Source organism: Balaenoptera physalus (genome assembly GCF_965194825.1).
Source record: "Balaenoptera physalus genome assembly, chromosome: X".
Lineage (NCBI taxonomy): Eukaryota > Metazoa > Chordata > Mammalia > Artiodactyla > Balaenopteridae > Balaenoptera > Balaenoptera physalus.
In genome coordinates, this window is record NC_138903.1 from 10,082,328 (window position 1) to 10,101,892 (window position 19,565).

At 41.7% G+C, this 19,565-nt stretch overlaps 1 protein-coding gene across 3 annotated transcripts in view; it reads left to right on the plus strand.

Moving 5' to 3' along the window:
• MSL3 (MSL complex subunit 3) overlaps window positions 1-19,565 on the plus strand; it is a 227,807-nt gene that overhangs the window by 131,938 nt on the left and 76,304 nt on the right. For 2 of the 3 annotated variants that reach the window (XR_014258916.1, XR_014258917.1), the window contains one exon: window positions 1,336-11,117. The exons of the other annotated variant lie outside the window; for it this stretch is intronic. The gene's annotated coding sequence lies outside the window, so the exon portion shown is untranslated. Of the gene's footprint in view, window positions 1-1,335; window positions 11,118-19,565 lie in introns of those variants that run through there. 3 annotated transcript variants of the gene reach the window in all.

A 19,565-nucleotide genomic window follows, 5' to 3' on the forward strand; every position in this document is an offset into this window, starting at 1 on the left:
GTGTTAATTAATTTCACCTATAAAATTACAATGACTCTACTTGTTTACATTCAACAGAGAATTATACTTAACTAAAAATTCAACTTATTTCCTTTTCCATTTGATAACTCAAGGATAGACACCCCTGATATTTGAAGGCTTCTTGAGCATACTCAGTTTTATTGGTCAGTGTTATGTTGGATACTAGGGGGAAAGAGGAGGAATTTGTGTTCCTATTCTCAGCTCCATACTGCACAGAAAGTCTTCAAATAAAGTTCGTTTCCCCAAACGAACTTTTTGGCCAACCCAATATATATTCTCTCTCTATAGAATCCATTTACCAATATTCATATTATAAATTTCCTTTGAATTGATGGTTTTAAGAGATAGTTGAGATACCCTTAGATACTTAGTTCTAACAGACTTTGAACTATCTTTATTGCCTTTTTATTATAAAGTTAATGGATACTTATAAAAATTCAAAAAAATAACTGAAATGAATAAAGTAGAAAGTGAAATTCTTAGAATTGAGGAGGGGTTAAGTATAGAATAAGGATCACAGAAGTCTGTCCTATGCATGACTTGGTAACGACATGCCAGTCTCACATTTTGGAGGGTCCCTTTTGGCAAGGGACCTGACTCAGAATTGCTGAGTCCTAGTGTTCCTTGCATCAAGAGGGCCCATAAAAATGGCTCCATCAGACTCATTGTGTCATTCCACTTCTGGGTGTGCATCCAAAAGGATTGAAAGCAGGTTCTCGAAGAGATATCTGTACACTCATGTTTATGGCAAAAGTTTTCACAGCAACCAAAAGGTAGAAGCAAACCAAGTGTCCATCACAGATGAATGAATAAGCAAAATGTGGTCTATACATGGAATGGAATGTTATTCAGCCTTTAAAATGAAGGAAATTCTGACACATGCTACAGCAAGGGTGAACCTTTAGGACATTACGCCAAGTGAAATGACAGACACAAAAAGACAAATACTCTTGTATGAGGTCCCTAGAGAAGTCAAATTCATAGAAACAGAAAGTAGAATGGTAGTTGCGGGGGGGAGGGAGGGGATGGCGAGTTGTTGGAGTTTCAGTTTCGCAAGATGAAAAACTTCTGGAGATCTGTTGTACAACAATGTGAATATACTTAACACTACTGAACTGTACACTAAAAAATGGTTACGATGGTAAATTTTATGTTATGTATATTTTACCACAATTAAACAAATTTTTTTTAATGTTAAAAAAAGCTGTGTGTCAACACGGCCTGCTTGAGTATACACATCACCTATAAAATGAAAACTCTTCTAGTGCCATGCAGCCATGAGGTGTTACTGGTGTCACGTTCTTTGTCTTCCAGTGTCTGCGAGGCAGGGGGCTTCGACAACAGACCCAGGGGGGTCCGTGAACTCCGCCATACTTAATGCAGGTTCTTATTTGTTTAAGCATTTTTTTCTGGGGAAAAGGGCCCATCACTTTCTTCAGTTTCTCAAAGAGGCGTATGGCTCCCTCCCTGCCAGTAAAGGCTTAGAAGTGCTGCCCAACAGATTGTCTTTATTCAATAGACTTTATTAAATTAACTGTGCACAAAAGCTATTATGTCAAAGCTTTGAGTTTAATATATACTCAAATAAAGCAAAATCTTATTAAGGCTCATTTGTGTGATTGATTATTCCATCTACGCTTTCAGTAGCTGGGATGAATTTATGGCTGAATACTTATGAAACCAAGGTGCCCCTGTGAGATGCCCAGCTTAGAGAGTGCTTTATTCTGCAAAGAGGTACCTGCCCTGAGGAATCATATTTGGTAGTTTCTCAGCTCTTTTGACACAAATCAAGAATGTGTATCCGATAGTAATCAATAATTCAAACCTCGCCAATGTGTACTCCCCGTTCATAATTTTCTCCAAAAAGCACTCGTATTTTCTGAAGATTTTTAAGATGACAATTAGGGAGTCTCCTACTGTCTCAATAAAGTGGATTTCTAGAAGGAAACAGCTAGGAAAGATGTTGGAATTACAGAGAGGAGATCGATTTAGACAAACCGTTTGTTGTTGTTGTTTTTTCCTGGTTACAAAGCACAGACAAACTCAGTGTTTTGAAAAGCAAACAGAGATGTCACAAGGTCCTTCCCCAGGCAATTCAGCATGCACTTGAAGGACCCTTCTGTGACAAGGACTATGCTTTGTCCTTTCAAAGCCCACTCTCAGGTAAAGATGGTTATCCTGTATTATAGATAATGGCTGACAGGATTGAACAGAATCCTCCCAGGGGACTGAAGCTAATGGGTTGGAAGTTCTGTGTCTTTCATCTATTTGCCCGAGGAATGCCATCTCTCCTCCCCAGTACAGATCTCAAAACCCCAAAGCAGAGAATATACACACTCACACACAAAGCCATCTTTGATTTTTTGTTATTTAATTTTTTTGGCTTATTCTGTTTCTCTGTTTTTTAGTATTAATTTTGTAACCTGTTAGTCATATCTTAATAGCAACTCTCCTTTCTGACTCAGGATTTTTGTGCTAATGGCTCCCTTTTTCTGGAATATTTTACCACTCACATCTCTGCTCAAATGTCTCCTTCTCAGACACAAAATTTTCCTGAACACCTTACCTAAAACTTGTTCATGCTCAGTGCTCTCCTCCTCTAGATGCAGCTTTAATTTTCTTCAGAGTACTTGCACTCATCTAGCATTCTATACATTTATCAGTTTGCTTATTGTCTGTTTTTCCCCACCCTGGATAAATATCCCTTTACTTAGGTGTTTTTTTGGCTGCACTGGGTCTTTGTTGCTGCACTCGGGCTTTTCTCTAGTTGAGGCCAGCGGGGGCTACCCTTTGCTGCGGTGCACTGGCTTCTCATTGTGGTGGCTTCTCTTGTTGCAGAGCACGGGCTCTAGGTGCATGGGCTCTAGAGCACAGGCTCAGTAGTTGCGGCTCACGGACTTAGTTGCTCCGCAGCATGTGGATCTTCCTGAACCAGGGCTCGAACCCGTGTCCCCTGCATTGGCAGGCAGATTCTTAACCACTGTGCCACCAGGGAAGCCCCTTTACTTAGGTTTTAAATTACTGTAGCTTTTTCAATATTGGCCTTTTAACTTCATTGTTAAATGGATAAGTGAAGGAATGTTCAAAGGATTTAACTATGAGACTGAAAAAAAAAAGAAGTCCTATATTTTCTTACTTCCTGTCTCCAAGGCTGTCCTTGAGAAAGCTTGCATGCATTGACGTGTGTTCAGGTAGTGACTGTCGATTGCTGACTGTGTACCTGGCACTGATCTATATGCTAGTGGGAAGGTAACATTATACTCTTACTAAGCTGGTCTTTGGTCTTTGTGAATACTTGAACACTCAACTATGATTTTGGGTTGGAACTTTCGTCTAAAACAAGTACTATTCTGAGGTCTCACATTACCAGTATGTCAGGATTGTGTTCTTTCCCCTTGGGTTTTCATGGGGAAAGAGGTAGCAAAATGATAACGTAGATAAATGGAGTTTTGAGAGGGTGCCTACAAGATTAACTTCTTGTTCTAAAAAAATGTATTGGTTGATTTATTATCCAGTACGGTTAAAACATGATGTGTAAATGCATAATCTTCTTATAGAAAATGCTTTAAAAGAGTATTATAAAAATAGGCATAATTTTATTTTTCTTACATCTTATTCTTAAACATTGAACTCATTTTATTGGAATATTATTGGAAATTTTTAATTCTGAGGTTTCACATTGCCAATAGCAACCACCTAAAAGAAAATACTTTCCAAAATGAAGTACATTATAACCAGGATGTGGATGAAAGGGCTAAAGATGATCACTACATACATTGAATCCTTTATATTTATTTCCCAATTCTATTTTGTATACACTTTTCACTTTCAAAGTTCTATGTCATCATCTTTTGGCTTTCACGCTATTCCTTCACAATTTTTACCTGTGTTAAATCTCTGAAATTCTACTATTTGTATTTCTATCACATATATTCTATAATATTCTTAAATCTCCACAATTTACTAATTTAGTGAAATTACGTGTGCCATGTGTCATAGCAAATAGTGATTTCAAAGGTCTGTTTAAAATTGTCATTCTCTGTATAAAGGACTCTGAGAACTTTCTAGAATGTATTTGTCAATAGGGCTGAGTTTTTCCTTTTTATACAGCAAATTTGAACACCATTACTCAATCTTTACATACTTCTTTTTATTCCTTCATTTATCCAGGTCTAAGTTGTACTTCCTCTGGTGAATTGTTCTCTAATAACTCCAGAATACACTGACTGAACTCCTTTTAGGTGTCCATAGAATTTTATTGTTGATATTAAAATATTTTGATTCTCAAATACAGGCTTAGTGCACTATTATTAATTGATGCATGTTTTCTTTGTAACATACTACCATTCCCAAATATATTGCAAGTTTCTTGGAATTATGTCTCCAAATTTTCTCACAGTAGCCCTGAATAAGTACTTATTAAATTGAACTGAATACAGAAGAGAGATCCGTAAATGTAAAAGTCAGCTCTTGGCATATATTCTGCCCTCCAGTTGGTAAGCATGTTTCTTTGTAGTTCTTCCAACAGTTCTGGCTTCTGAAGTTTGTACTATCTCCTATGTGAGTAAAACATGTATATCAGCTATCAATTGCTATGTAACAGACCACCCCCAAAACATAATGGCTTTAAAAATAGATTTGTTATTTCTCATAATTCTGTGGATTGGGCTCAGCAGGGTGGTTCATCTGCTGCATGAGATCTCAGCTGGAGTCACCTGTATAGCTGCATAAGGTTAGGTGGAACTGGGACTGGAATGTTCAAGACAGCTATGCTCACATGTTTGGCCCCTCAGCTACAGTGCTTAGAGCTGGGGCAGGTGGCCCTCTCCCTCTTCTCATTCAGCAGTCTAGCCTGAGCTTCTTTACGTGGCAGCTGGGTCCTAAGAAGGCAAAAAGGAAAGCTGCTAAGCTTCCTCAGGCCAGAACCTGGAAGTCACACAGCTTTATTTCTGCCACATTCTCCCGGTCCAGACAAGTCCCAGGACCAGCCAGATTCAAGGGGAGGGGCTCCACCTCTCAATTAGGGGGAGCAGCAAAGTCACACTGCAGAAGAGAAGGTAGTGTGGGAGGAACTGTAGGCAGCCGTTTTTCAGATAATCTATCACAGCATGATAGCATGAAAGGAATGTGAAATCATCTAGGTAAACTTCAAAAATTTTACATCTGAGAAAGCTGAAGCCTAGAGAAGTGAGATGGCTTACCCAGGGTACCACAGCTGGTTTCCTAGACCCTTGCTACATAAAGTGTGGTCCCTGGACCAGTAGCATCAATATCACTGGGAGCTCATCAGAAATGCAGACTCTCAGGCTCCGCCAGACCTACTGAACCAGCATCTGTCTTTTCCCACGATCCCCAGGGGCTCTGAATGCACATTAAAGTTTACTGAGAAGCGCCATTGCTCTTTTTACTTCCAAAAACTGAGACAGAAGACCTACCACCTACGAAAGAAGAATATTTTACAGCCAGAGACTTGACTCAGCATGGAAAAAGCTTTGTTTACTTAGTACCTATTATGTTTTTTTTTAAAAGCACTGCCCTTAGATCTTTACAATTACTCTTGAATTTAATCTTCACAACAACCTTGAGGGGTAATATAATTTCCATTTTACAAAAGAGGAAACTGATGCTCAAAGATCTGTACCTGTACCTAGTGGAGCAGAATTCAAACCTAGGGTTTTCTGACTCCAAACTCCATGCTCTTAATTATGGGACCATATACACTGGCAGCTGCCATATGGCAGCAGTGAAGGAGTCTAAATGTTTAGAGGAAGAGCCTGTTAGAGGGGAGCCATGGCGTGTGGCTGGCTTGGTGAGCTGTTGCTTTTCTCCTGACGCCTCCCACTCCCACCTTGCCTAAAGCTAAGAGGCTGGCACGGGTGTGTGACAGATGGCACGGCCCCACTCTGCCTTATGTGTGCTGCTCCCCATTCCTGGGCACACAGCTGCCTGACACAGGCCTTGCCAGTTGGGCAGCTGCCTCTAGAGGTGTCTCCAAGGGCTGTTGCTCAGAGGGTGCAGTCCAGCATTTTCTCCCCTTTCCCTTTTAGACACGCTTTCCTTCCGCTACTCGGGTCTCCACCTGGAGCAGAGAGCCCTGTTTGGGCTCTGACAAGGAGCCAGTACCAGACCTTGAGCTGCACAAAACAGGTGGCATGTGGATGAAGCTCATCCAAAAGTGGGCGAGCCAAGGCGAGGAGCAGGGAACGGCTCCTCCTGGAATCCCGCTTCTGGGAGAGCTCGGTGCCCGCCAGAGCTTCCTTCCAACAGCTGCGCGTGGGCTGGAAAGGCAATTTCCTCCCTGCTGTTCCCTTTCCAGGAACGAGAGAGGAAGGAATGAAGAATGAGAACCAAGGGCAAGCAAGGGCACTCCTCTTCCTAGACCCAGAAGCTGTGGGAAGAGAGAGCCAAGAAAGAAAGCTCCAGAATCCTTCCACATTGGAGTAAAGAGAGCAAGATTCATGTTTGCTTTGGTCCTGTCAGCACGTTATGCCACCACTGGATAGGTTATCAGTTGACATCTAACACTGGTTGTGCAGTATTAGCCCCAGTGCTATGATTACCCTCTCTGGATTCAAATTTATATGCTATCACTTTCTTTGGGTAATTTACTAGATCTTCATAAGCGTCAGGGTTCTCATCTGGAAACTAGGAGTAATAATTTTATCTCTTCATATGGTTGCTGTGAGGAATAAATGGGAAAATGCGTGTAAAGGGATTACATGGGCCAATAACTGGCATTTACTATGTTTTTGATAAATGTTATTTAGTAATGCTAAAGTTTTTGTGAGGGTAGAAACTTTGACTCTTCCGCTGTCGTATCCCCGGCTCCCAGAACAGTTCCTGGCACATAGTAGGCACTCATTATTTGATGAATGAATTAATGACCAAATCCTATAATACTGTAAGAGTTATTTTTGTGCTTGATCAGAGGACTCAATGGCTTACGTAGAGGGTTGAGCACTTACATGTGTGTGTATGTATGTGTGATTGTGTGTGTATGTGTGTGTGTGTGTGTGTGTGTGTGTGTATATATATATATATATATATATATATATAAAAGAATAGACCAAGATTTTTCAGATGGTGCTAAGTTGGTCAGAAGTGACGTTGACTTTCTTTGCAGCTGACACTTTGTGTTGTCAACCTTCACCTTTATTCCTTTGTTTTTGCTTTTTATTGTCACCCCGTTGACATCTTTCTCTTTCTCATGAGAGCTATGGTTTAAGGCTTAAATGATAGATAATACGTTAATGATTATTTTGCTGTAGTCCCTGAGTTACCCAATAATACTTTCGTTTTCGGAGGAATTTTGAACATGAGTACACATGCACTTAAATGGACTATTACGTGAAAGAATTTTTATGAGTCATTTTGCACAAACAATAGAGAACACAATTCCAAATGGACAGTATTCCTTCCTTTCCATTAATTTGTTATTTGCTCTCAGTATAGCATCATCCTTCCCTGAATCATTTTCTGCTGTTACAACTTCACAATAGTACAAAAGTATTGGATATTAAAGAATTATCCAAATGCCTGGTCTTTGGAAAAATACTCTGTTAGTGACTCAGGGGTCTAAGCCTCTGAACAATATTCTTTAGGTCATTATTCTTTAGTTTCTTTCAGGTCTGGCAAGAGCTGAGTTCCTGTTTCTCTTTTGTTTTTTTATCCAATCGTAAGCAATCCGATATGAAAGATATAATAATTTGACAGGTCATTAAATTACCTTTCAGTGAGATTTGTTATTTAACTCGCACTCCAGAAAAATAGAATTAGTAGGAATCTACTTTGTGGCCACTCATACTTGGCATGGGAGATCATCTCTTTAAATGGAATTGAAATAGAAATGGCGATGGCCTCTCACCTCTCTCTCACACCCACTACGAGGCAGAATTCCCTGAAGGAAAATGAGTACCTGAGAAAAGAGCAAAGGTAAGGGTCAGGAGACTGGATGGAGGTTATTGCAGGAATCCAGGGGAGTGAATAGGGAGGCTGGAACCACTGGCCTGGCTGTGGAGCTTGTAGAAGATGGGTAGATTCTGGATATGATTTAAATACAGGGCTAACAGGATTTGCTGATGGGATAAATATATATGTGTGGGTCAAGGATAACTCTGAGGTTTTTGGCCTGAATAACTGGAAGAATGTAGTTGATAGGCAGGGCATTCTTGGAGGCCTATGGAAAGGAAACTGAGGAAGGCAGGATTTGGAAGAATGAGGCGTTGTGCAGGAGACAGCTGCCATTTTTCATTTTGTTTATAGTCTTTGAGTGTGATTACTAGTCTAATGTACCACTGGACATCTTCCAAATCTTTCTAGTAAATGAAAAAGGCTGTCACAGGTAAGTGGTATGTGTTTGTATGTCAGCACTGAGCATAGACATCAGCCCCAAAATGGAATATATTGCCCTAGTTTTCTAAACTGTAATATTTTCAGTTTTAATATTTATGCTAGTATAACAGTTTTATTGGAGAAAAATTGAATCAAACTTCGGTTGAAGAGCAAATTAAAACCACATTTATATATGGCCTAAATTCCTTGACCCAGAACATCCATCAAGTGAACATTAGGCTACTGAAGAAGCATTGTCAATTTATTTTGAAATGGTCACACTTATCCCCTCTGTCTTTCTCTTTCAAATGGGTAGGTATAAATAGTTATCATCTGGTTTAAAACATTGTCATTTTTACTTTCTACAGTATCTATTTCAGTGAAAACCAGACAGAGCTCTCCATCATGAAAGGTAGACTTCATGAAGTGTTGCCTTACTCACTAAACTCACATCATTACGGAGAGACTTTGCCACTAAGCTCGAGGCTAAGGAGGGTGTTTGTCTCTTTCATCAAATCCTGTTGATCCTTGACCTTTTCAGTTGAAGGGCAAGAGACACTCTTAAAATGTTGGCTTCAAGGAAGGCAAGAGCTTAATTTGGGTTTTAAATTTAGCATTCAATTTTGCCCTACCAACATGAAATCAAGTGGTTTTACACAATTAGCTGAAACCAATATCGAGTTTCCTGTCTTGGTCCTTACTTTCACCCTTCTCGGGAAGCAAGTTGGAATCGACTCTGCATCAGCCTTGACCTCCAGCATTCATGGGAGGTCAATACTCATCAGCACCTTTTAGGAATATCAACAGTGACCATACTAGGACAGAGTTGTTATTGATCCTTTGATGTTCTCACTTTAATGTTAGGACTCTGAAGTCTTGACCTTGTCAAGACCCTGACCTTGTCCACAGCTTCTGAAGTTTTATATTATCATTATGTTTAAAGATACAACAGTATTATTGACATGTAGAGAGTAAATCTCTTTTTGGTGATAATGGAAGTAGCTCCTCAAGTAGCAAGACTGTGTTTTTTTTCTTCCTTTCTGTGGCACAAGTTAGTTGTATCCATAATAGTATTCCCCCTTTTTCCTTGCCACCAAGAACTCAGTTTACTTAGGTGGCAGTGTGTACTGCACCAGGAGATGAGTCTCAACAAGTCATCTAAACTGGTGGTCTAAATAAGTGCATGGTAATTCTGTTTCCTTTGGACAAATACTCCCTTTCTAAGCCCCTCTTGCAAACTAGGTGGCCATGTGACTTTTGACCAATGAGACGTAAGGGTAAGACTACTGAGGGATATCCAGGAGAGATTTTTACTGCCTGAGAAAAGAGGGAGCTTGGAAAGACACCTCCTCTACACTGCACTTTCCCCCTTCTTCCTGCTTTGAATGTGGTTATAAGATGTAATGCCTGGATTTGTAGCATCCATCTTGTAATCATGAGGTTACAAACTAAGGCAAAATGCTGAGGGTGGCACAGTGGAAAGATAAAAATGATCCTGGGGGACCTTGGTGATTTTGTTGATCTAAGGCAACGAGCTAGGAATGCCCTACCTTCTTTTATTGAGATAATAAAATACATTTATTTTCACATGGTTAATAATTCTATTCCTCAGCAAGAAACATTCCTTATTGATTCAGCTTCTGTCATATTCTTCAGGCAAATCATCCATATACTCCACTTTGAGCTGGTTTTGAACTCCCTACAGTGAAAGCAATATAAAGGCCAAGGTTAACAGGATCATTCAAGCACTCTAGGAGCCCCTGACCACAATTACAGAAGCTTTGTGGTGCTGACTGCCAAACTGTGACACCATTTTGGGGCAAAGGGCCTCTCCGTCCTTCTGAATGGACCCCAACTCCATGCTGGCACTTTAGAGAGCAGCCACAGAGAGACTGTTTGGCACAATTTTGGTGGGGCCTGATAGGTACTGGCGGCAGGGAGGCTTCTCCCGGAGACTCAGTGGGCAAGGGGACAGAGACCAGGTTAGCAAGAGCGAGGAGGACAGGGTCGACATCCAGCATGGACTGTAGCTCACAGCCACTTCTGTGATGATAACGGCAGGAGGGAGACTTGGGGGCTTCACTGCAGTTGCTTCACAAATGAGTGCTGTTGAGCATGAAGAAGATGAGCAGTGCACAGAGAGGGGGAAGCTTTCCCGGGCTACGTCAGCTGCAGAGGCTGGCTCCTTCTCAGAAGCCACTAAAGAAAAGGAAAACTGTGCTCCTTGGTCTTCTCAGTAGAAGCTGGCAGTTGGGGGAAAGTGAGTTTCTCTAAACTACTCCCAGCCTCTTTTCTAATTTTTTGCCTCTTAGTCTGAAAGTTTTAGTGTAACCAGAGTGGCCTCACATGTTTATATGTAGCTCAGCCTTAGAATGTTACCCTTGGAAATGGAAACTCATGGTTAACACAGGAGAAATTGTATTCTCTTCCCGAGATCAAAAAGGAGATCATTTACCAGAAAGCTGTTTTCCTCCTGTCTTACGTTTAAATGATTGACACAATGAACAGACAGTTTTAGTTTACTGCTGCTCTGGTAGGTTAGATAGCAAATGACTTGCTGGGATAATAACACATAAAAGAAATACAAAGGCTCAGATTCCTCCAAGGACAAAAACCCCACCTGACAGTTGAGTCCACTGGCCTGACAAGCTAGTGAACTTATTTTGACCTATGGAGAAAAAAAAATCCTATGTATACATGATGACAAAACAAGATTTGGGACTCTGCCTGCAGATTTCCTTCTGGTCAAACAGACAATTTAAAAATACTCTGTCAATTCTTGCAATATTTTTATATGTGGAAGCACTTTGTTGCTCAGTCGCAATTGTAGGACATGACTACAAATTGCTTGTTTTCTGATATTTATAGCAGAATAAATGAGATTAGAAAAAAAGAGCCTTCTTCTAGACAATGGCAAAATGGGGAAGGGAATTTATGGCTCACCAACTCTGCAATGCTGTGGTTTTATTACTTCGTATTATTTTATTTAATTCTGAGGTCATTACCGTTACCCCATTTTAGAGATAAAGAAACTAATGCTAAAGGAGGTTAAGAAACTCACCCTTAAAGGGGGTCCGTAGCTTTTAGATGGCCAAGTTGAGATTAATACCCATATCTGCCTCTAATACCAGTGGTCCTTGTAGTTCTCTACTTTTGTCTAGCCTATGCTTCACAGTCTTTACTGGGCCTACGTATTTAAGAGAGAGCTAGGAATATGCAGATTCCTGAACCCTGGCCCCAGTGATCCCAATTCTTTTGCTTTTTTGGGAGTGTAGGCAGAAGTTCCCATCTTCCCAGGCATCCCCTATGATTGTGATGCTGACTGTCTGAAGACAGTACTAGGAGGAGTGCTGGTCTGGACCTGAGGTTCTCCGTGCTGGCTGCACATTGAATCACCTAGCGTCACAAAGTTCCAATGCCTGGTGCCTCACCTCAGATTCTCTGGAGTGGAGCCCAGGCATCAGCATGTAAAAGTAAAGTCCTTCCCCCTCTGGGTCATGATCATTCTGATGGACGGTGAGGGTTGTGAATCTCTGGTCTAGCTGTTTCTGGTCTCGGTTTCATCAGGGAGTACCTGCGTGATCACTAACAGTCCTTGCTCCTTCATAAGGCATTGGACTGTGTTGGTGAATTTTGTGTGGCAACTTGCCTGGGCTAAGGGATGCCCATATAGCTGATGGAACATTATTTCAGATTGTGTTTGAGGGGGTGTTTCTGGAAGAGGTTAGCATTTGAGTCAGTAGAGCGAGTAAAGAAGGCGTGCCCTCGTCAGTGTGGGTGGGCACCACCCAATCCATCGAGCGCCCGGATAGAACAAAAAGGCAGAAGAAGGGTGAACTCTTGGCCTCCATAACCACATGAGCCTATTCCTATAATAAATATTATATTATCTCTGTATATTGGTTCTGTTTCTCTGGAGAACCGTGACCAACACTGGACTTTACCTTCAAGATCTCTTCAGGATACCTGGGTCTTAGAGGAAAGCTACATAGCTGATATTGGATGCATTATTCATGGTTCAATAAAAATTCTAGATATATGGTTGCTGTCTGGAATTAAAAATTTTAATGTCATTTTCCCTTGGGCAAATAAGGAAAAATGTAATATTTGCAGGTTTCAAAACTGATTTTGTTTCAGCACCTCCTATAGAATAAAGATGAAGAATTTCCCCAAAGTTATGAAATAGAATAGGAGAAGAAGGACAGCGGCTGAAGATGGTAGATAGTGAGTGAGCAAAGGGGTGGTGAGACCTCAGGTCAAGTTTCCTATTTCAGTGGGACTCCCAGCAAACACTGGAGAAAACAGGTATGGAGGAAAGAGAATGGGGGTATTTGTAGATTTGGTAATTATAGTCATTTTAACTATGATAGACAGTAAAACCTGCCAATACATCCCAGAATTCTAGTTCTGCTAGGATTCTGTGACTTGAAGAACACTGTGACTTAAAGAACATGGGTCGAGAGGAGCTCGGGAAGATGGCGGAAGAGTAAGACGCGGAGATCACCTTCCTTCCCACAGATACAGTAGAAATACATCTACACGTGGAACTGCTCCTACAGAACACCCACTGAACGCTGGCAGAAAACGTCCGACCTCCAAAAAGGCAAGAAACTCCCCCCGTACTTGGGTAGGGCAAAAGAAAAAAGAAATAACAGAGACAAAAGAATAGGGACGGCACCTGCACTAGTGGGAGGGAGCCGTGAAGGAGGAAAGATTTCCACGCACTAGGAAGCCCCTTCGCGGGCGGAGACTGCGGGTGGCAGAGGGGGGAAGCTTCGGAGCCACGGAGGAGAGCACAGCCACAGGGGTGCGGAGGGCAAAGCGGAGAGGTTCCCGCACGGAGGCTCGGCGCCGAGCAGCACTCTCCAGCCCGAGAGGCTTGTCTGCTCCCCCGCCGGGGCGGGCGGGGCTGGGAGCTGAGGCTCGGGCTTCGGTCGGATCGCAGGGAGAGGACTGGGGTTGGCGGCGTGAACACAGCCTGAAGGGGTTAGTGCGCCACAGCTAGCCGGGAGGGAGTCCGGGAAAGGCTGCAGCTGCCGAAGAGGCAAGAGACTTTTTCTTCCCTCTTTGTTTCCTGGTGCGCGAGGAGAGGGGATTCAGAGCGCCGCCTAAACGAGCTCCAGAGACGGGCGCGAGCCGCAGCTACCAGCGCGGATCCCACAGCAACAGGGGCACAGAGGAAAAAAACGGAGAGACTCCCGCACAGAGGCTCGGCGCCGAGCAGCACTCACCAGCCCGAGAGGCTTGGCTGCTCGGCGGGCGGGGCTGGGAGCTGAGGCTCGGGTTTCGGTTTCGGTTGGATCGCAGGGAGAGGACTGGGGCTGGCGGCGTGAACACAGCCTGAAGGGGTTAGCGCACCACAGCTGGCTGGTAGGGAGTCCGGGAAAAAGTCTGCAGCTGCCGAAGAGGCAAGAGACTTTTTCTTGCCTCTTTGTTTCGCGGCGCGCAAGGAGAGGGGATTCAGAGTGCCGCCTAAACGAACTCCAGAGAAAGGCGCGAGCCGCGGCGATCAGCACGGACCCCAGAGACGGGCGTGAGACGCTGGGGCTGCTGCTGCCGCCTCCAAAAAGCCTGTGTGTGAGCACAGGTCACTCCCCACATCGCCCCTCCCGGGAGCCTGTGCAGCCCGCCAATGCCAGGGTCCCGTGATCCGGGGACAAGTTCCCCGGGAGAACGCACTGCCCACCTCAGGCTGGTGCAACGTCACGCCGGCCTCGGCCGCCGCAGGCTCACCCCGCCTCCTCTGTACACCTCCCTCCCCGCGGCCTGAGTGAGCCAGAGCCCCCGAAGCAGCTGCTCCTTTAACCCCGTCCTGTCTGTGCGGGGAATAGACGCCCTCAGGCGACCTACACGCAGAGGCGGGTCCAAATCCAAAGCTGAACCCCAGGAACTGTGCGAACAGGGAAGATAAGGGGAAATCTCTCCCAGCAGCCTTAGAAGCAGCGGATTAAAACTCCACAAACAACTTGATGTGCCTGCATCTGGTGAATACCTGAATAGACAACGAATCATCCCAAATTCAGGAGGTGGACTTTGGGAGCAGGATATATTAATTTTTCCCCTTTTCCTTTATTTGTGAGTGTATATGTATATGCTTCTGGGTGCGATTTTGTCTGTATAGCTTTGCTTTACAATAGTTTTATTTTACTTCACTATATTATAGCCTCTTTCTTTCTTTCTTTCTTTCTTTCTATTTTTTCTCCCTTTTACTCTGAGCCGTGTGGACGAAAGGCTCTTGGTGCTCCAGCCAGGCATCAGGGCCGTGCCTCTGAGGTGGGAGAGCTAACTTCAGGACACTGGTCCACAAGAGACCTCCCAGCTTCACGTAATACCAAACGGCAAAAATCTCTCAGAGATCTCCATCTCAACATCAAGACCCAGCTTCACTCAACGACCAGCAAGCTACAGTGCTGGACACCCTATGCCAAACAACTAGCAAAACAGGAACACAGCCCCATCCATTAGCAGAGAGGCTGCCTAAAATCATAATAAGGCCACAGACACCCCAAAATACACCACCAGACGTGGATGTGCCCACCAGAAAGACAAGATCCAACCTCATCCACCAGAGCTCAGGCACTAGTTCCCTCCACCAGGAAGCCTACACAACCCACTGAACCAACCTTAGCCACTGGGGACAGATACCAAAAACAACAGGAACTACGAACCTGCAGCCTGTGAAAAGGAGACCCCAAACACAGTAAGATAAGCAAAATGAGACGACAGAAAAACACACAGCAGATGAAGGAGCAGGGTCAGAACATACCAGACTTAACAAATGAAGAGGAAATAGGTAGTCTACCTGAAAAAGAATTCAGAATAATGATAGTAAGGATGATCCAAAATCTTGGAAATAGAATAGACAAAATGCAAGAAACATTTAACAAGGACGTAGAAGAACTAAAGAGGAACCAAGCAATGATGAAAACCACAATAAATGAAATTAAAAATACTCTAGATGGGATCAATAGCAGAATAACTGAGGCAGAAGAAAGGATAAGTGACCTGGAAGATAAAATGGTGGAAATAACTACTGCAGAGCAGGATAAAGAAAAAAGAATGAAAAGAACTGAGGACAGTCTCAGAGACCTCTGGGACAACATTAAACGCGCCAACATTCGAATTATAGGGGTCCCAGAAGAAGAAGAGAAAAAGAAAGGGACTGAGAAGATATTTGAAGAGATTATAGTTGAAAACTTCCCTAATATGGGAAAGGAAATAGTTAATCAAGTCCTGGAAGCACAGAGAGTCCCATACAGGATAAACCCAAGGAGAAACACACCAAGACACATATTAATCAAACTGTCAAAAATTAAATATAAGGAAAACATATTAAAGGCAGCAAGGGAAAAAAAACAAATAACACACAAGGGAATCCCCATAAGGTTAACATCTGATCTTTCAGCAGAAACTCTGCAAGCCAGAAGGGAGTGGCAGGATATACTTAAAGTGATGAAGGAGAAAAACCTGCAACCAAGATTACACTACCCAGCAAGGATCTCATTCAGATTCGATGGAGAAATTAAAACCTTTACAGACAAGCAAAACCTGAGAGAGTTCAGCACCACCAAACCAGCTTTACAACAAATGCTAAAGGAACTTCTCTAGGCAAGAAACACAAGAGAAGGAAAACACCTACAATAACAAACCCAAAACATTTAAGAAAATGGGAATAGGAACATACATATCGATAATTACCTTGAATGTAAATGGATTAAATGCTCCCACCAAAAGACACAGGCTGGCTGAATGGATACAAAAACAAGACCCATATATATGCTGTCTACAAGAGACCCACTTCAGACCTAGAGACACATATAGACTGAAAGTGAGGGGATGGAAAAAGATATTCCATGCAAATGGAAATCAAAAGAAAGCTGGAGTAGCAATTCTCATATCAGACAAAATAGACTTTAAAATAAAGACTATTACAAGAGACAAAGAAGGACACTATATAATGATCAAGGGATCGATACAAGAGGAGGGTATAACAATTGTAAATATTTATGCACCCAACATAGGAGCACCTCAATATATAAGGCAAATACTAACAGCCATAAAAGGGGAAATCGACAGCAACACAATCATAGTAGGGGACTTTAACATCCCACTCTCACCAATGGACAGATCATCCAAAATGAAAATAAATAAGGAAACACAAGCTTTAAATGATACATTAAACAAGATGGACTTAATTGATATTTATAGGACATTCCATCCAAAAACAACAGAATACACATTTTTCTCAAGTGCTCATGGAACATTCTCCAGGATAGATCATATCTTGGGTCACAAATCAAGCCTTGGTAAATTTAAGAAAATTGAAATCGTATCAAGTACCTTTTCCGACCACAACGCTATGAGACTAGATATCAATTACAGGAAAAGATCTGTAAAAAATACAAACACATGGAGGCTACACAATACATTACTTAATAACGAAGTGATCACTGAAGAAATCAAAGGGGAAATCAAAAAATACCTAGAAACAAATGACAATGGAGATACGACGACCCAAAACCTATGGGACGCAGCAAAAGCAGTGCTAAGAGGGAAGTTTATAGCAATACAAGCCTACCTCAAGAAACAGGAAACATCTCGAATAAACAACCTAACCTTGCACCTAAAGCAATTAGAGAAAGAAGAACAAAAAAACCCCAAAGCCAGCAGAAGGAAAGAAATTATAAAGATCAGGTCAGAAATAAATGAAAAAGAAATGAAGGAAACAATAGCAAAAATCAATGAAACTAAAAGCTGGTTCTTTGAGAAGATAAACAAAATTGATAAACCATTAGCCAGACTCATCAAGAGAAAAAGGGAGAAGACTCAGATCAATAGAATTAGAAATGAAAAAGGAGAAGTAACCACTGACACTGCAGAAATACAAAAGATCATGAGAGATTACTACAAGCAACTCTATGCCAATAAAATGGACAACCTGGAAGAAATGGACAGATTCTTAGAAATGCACAAACTGCCGAGAATGAACCAGGAAGAAATAGAAAATATGAACAGACCAATCACAAGCACTGAAATTGAAACTGTGATTAAAAACCTTCCAACAAACAAAAGCCCAGGACCAGATGGCTTCACAGGTGAATTCTATCAAACATTTAGAGAAGAGCTAACACCTATCCTTCTCAAACTCTTCCAAAATATTGCAGAGGGAGGAACACTCCCAAACTCATTCTACGAGGCCACCATCACCCTGATACCAAAACCAGACAAAGATGTCACAAAGAAAGAAAACTACAGGCCAATATCACTGATGAACATAGATGCAAAAATCCTCAACAAAATACTAGCAAACAGAATCCAACAGCACATTAAAAGGATCATACACCATGATCAAGTGGGGTTTATCCCAGGAATGCAAGGATTCTTCAATATACGCAAATCAATCAATGTGATACATCATATTAACAAACTGAAGGAGAAAAACCATATGATCATCTCAATAGATGCAGAGAAAGCTTTCGACAAAATTCAACACCCATTTATGATAAAAGCCCTGCAGAAAGTAGGCATAGAGGGAACTTTCCTCAACATAATAAAGGCCATATATGACAAACCCACAGCCAACATTGTCCTCAATGGTGAAAAACTGAAACCATTTCCACTAAGATCAGGAACAAGACAAGGTTGCCCACTCTCACCACTATTATTCAACATAGTTTTGGAAGTGTTAGCCACAGCAATCAGAGAAGACAAAGAAATAAAAGGAATCCAAATCGGAAAAGAAGAAGTAAAGCTGTCACTATTTGCAGATGACATGATACTATACATAGAGAATCCTAAAGATGCTACCAGAAAACTCCTAGAGCTAATCAATGAATTTGGTAAAGTAGCAGGATACAAAATTAATGCACAGAAATCTCTTGCATTTCTATACACTAATGACGAAAAATCTGAAAGTGAAATTAAGAAAACACTCCCATTTACCATTGCAACAAAAAGAATAAAATATCTAGGAATAAACCTACCTAAGGAGACAAAAGACCTGTATGCAGAAAATTATAAGACACTGATGAAAGAAATTAAAGATGATACAAATAGATGGAGAGATATACCATGTTCCTGGATTGGAAGAATCAACATTGTGAAAATGACTCTACTACCCAAAGCAATCTACAGATTCAATGCAATCCCTATCAAACTACCACTGGCATTTTTCACAGAACTAGAACAAAAAATTTCACAATTTGTATGGAAACACAAAAGACCCCGAATAGCCAAAGCAATCTTGAGAACGAAAAATGGAGCTGGGGGAATCAGGCTCCCTGACTTCAGACTATATTACAAAGCTTCAGTAATCAAGACAGTTTGGTACTGGCACAAAAACAGAAATATAGATCAATGGAACAGGATAGAAAGCCCAGAGATAAACCCACACACATATGGGCACCTTATTTTTGATAAAGGAGGCAAGCATATACAGTGGAGAAAAGACAGCCTCTTCAATAAGTGGTGCTGGGAAAATTGGACAGGTACATGTAAAAGTATGAAAATAGAACACTCCCTGACACCATGCACAAAAATAAACTCAAAATGGATTAAAGACCTAAGTGTAAGGGCAGACACTATCAAACTCTTAGAGGAAAACATAGGCAGAACACTCTATGACATACATCACAGCAAGATTCTTTTTGACCCAGCTCCCAGAGAAATGGAAATAAGAACACAAATAAACAAATGGGACCTAATGAAACTTAAAAGCTTTTGCACAGCAAAGGAAACCATAAACAAGACCAAAAGACAACCATCAGAATGGGAGAAAATATTTGCAAATGAAGCAACTGACAAAGGATTAATCTCCAAGATTTACAAGCAGCTCATGCAGCTCAATAACAAAAAAACGAACAACCCAATCCAAAAATGGGCCGAAGACCTAAATAGACATTTCTCCAAAGAAGATATACAGATGGCCTACAGACACATGAAAGAATGCTCAACATCATTAATCATTAGAGAAATGCAAATCAAAACTACAATGAGATATCATCTCACACCGGTCAGAATGGCCATCATCAAAAAATCTAGAAACAATAAATGCTGGAGAGGGTGTGGAGGAAAGGGAACACTCTTGCACTGTTGGTGGGAATGTAAATTGATACAGCCACTATGGAGAACAGTATGGAGGTTCCTTAAAAAACTACAAATAGAACTACCATACGACCCAGCAATCGCACTACTGGGCATATACCCTGAGAAAA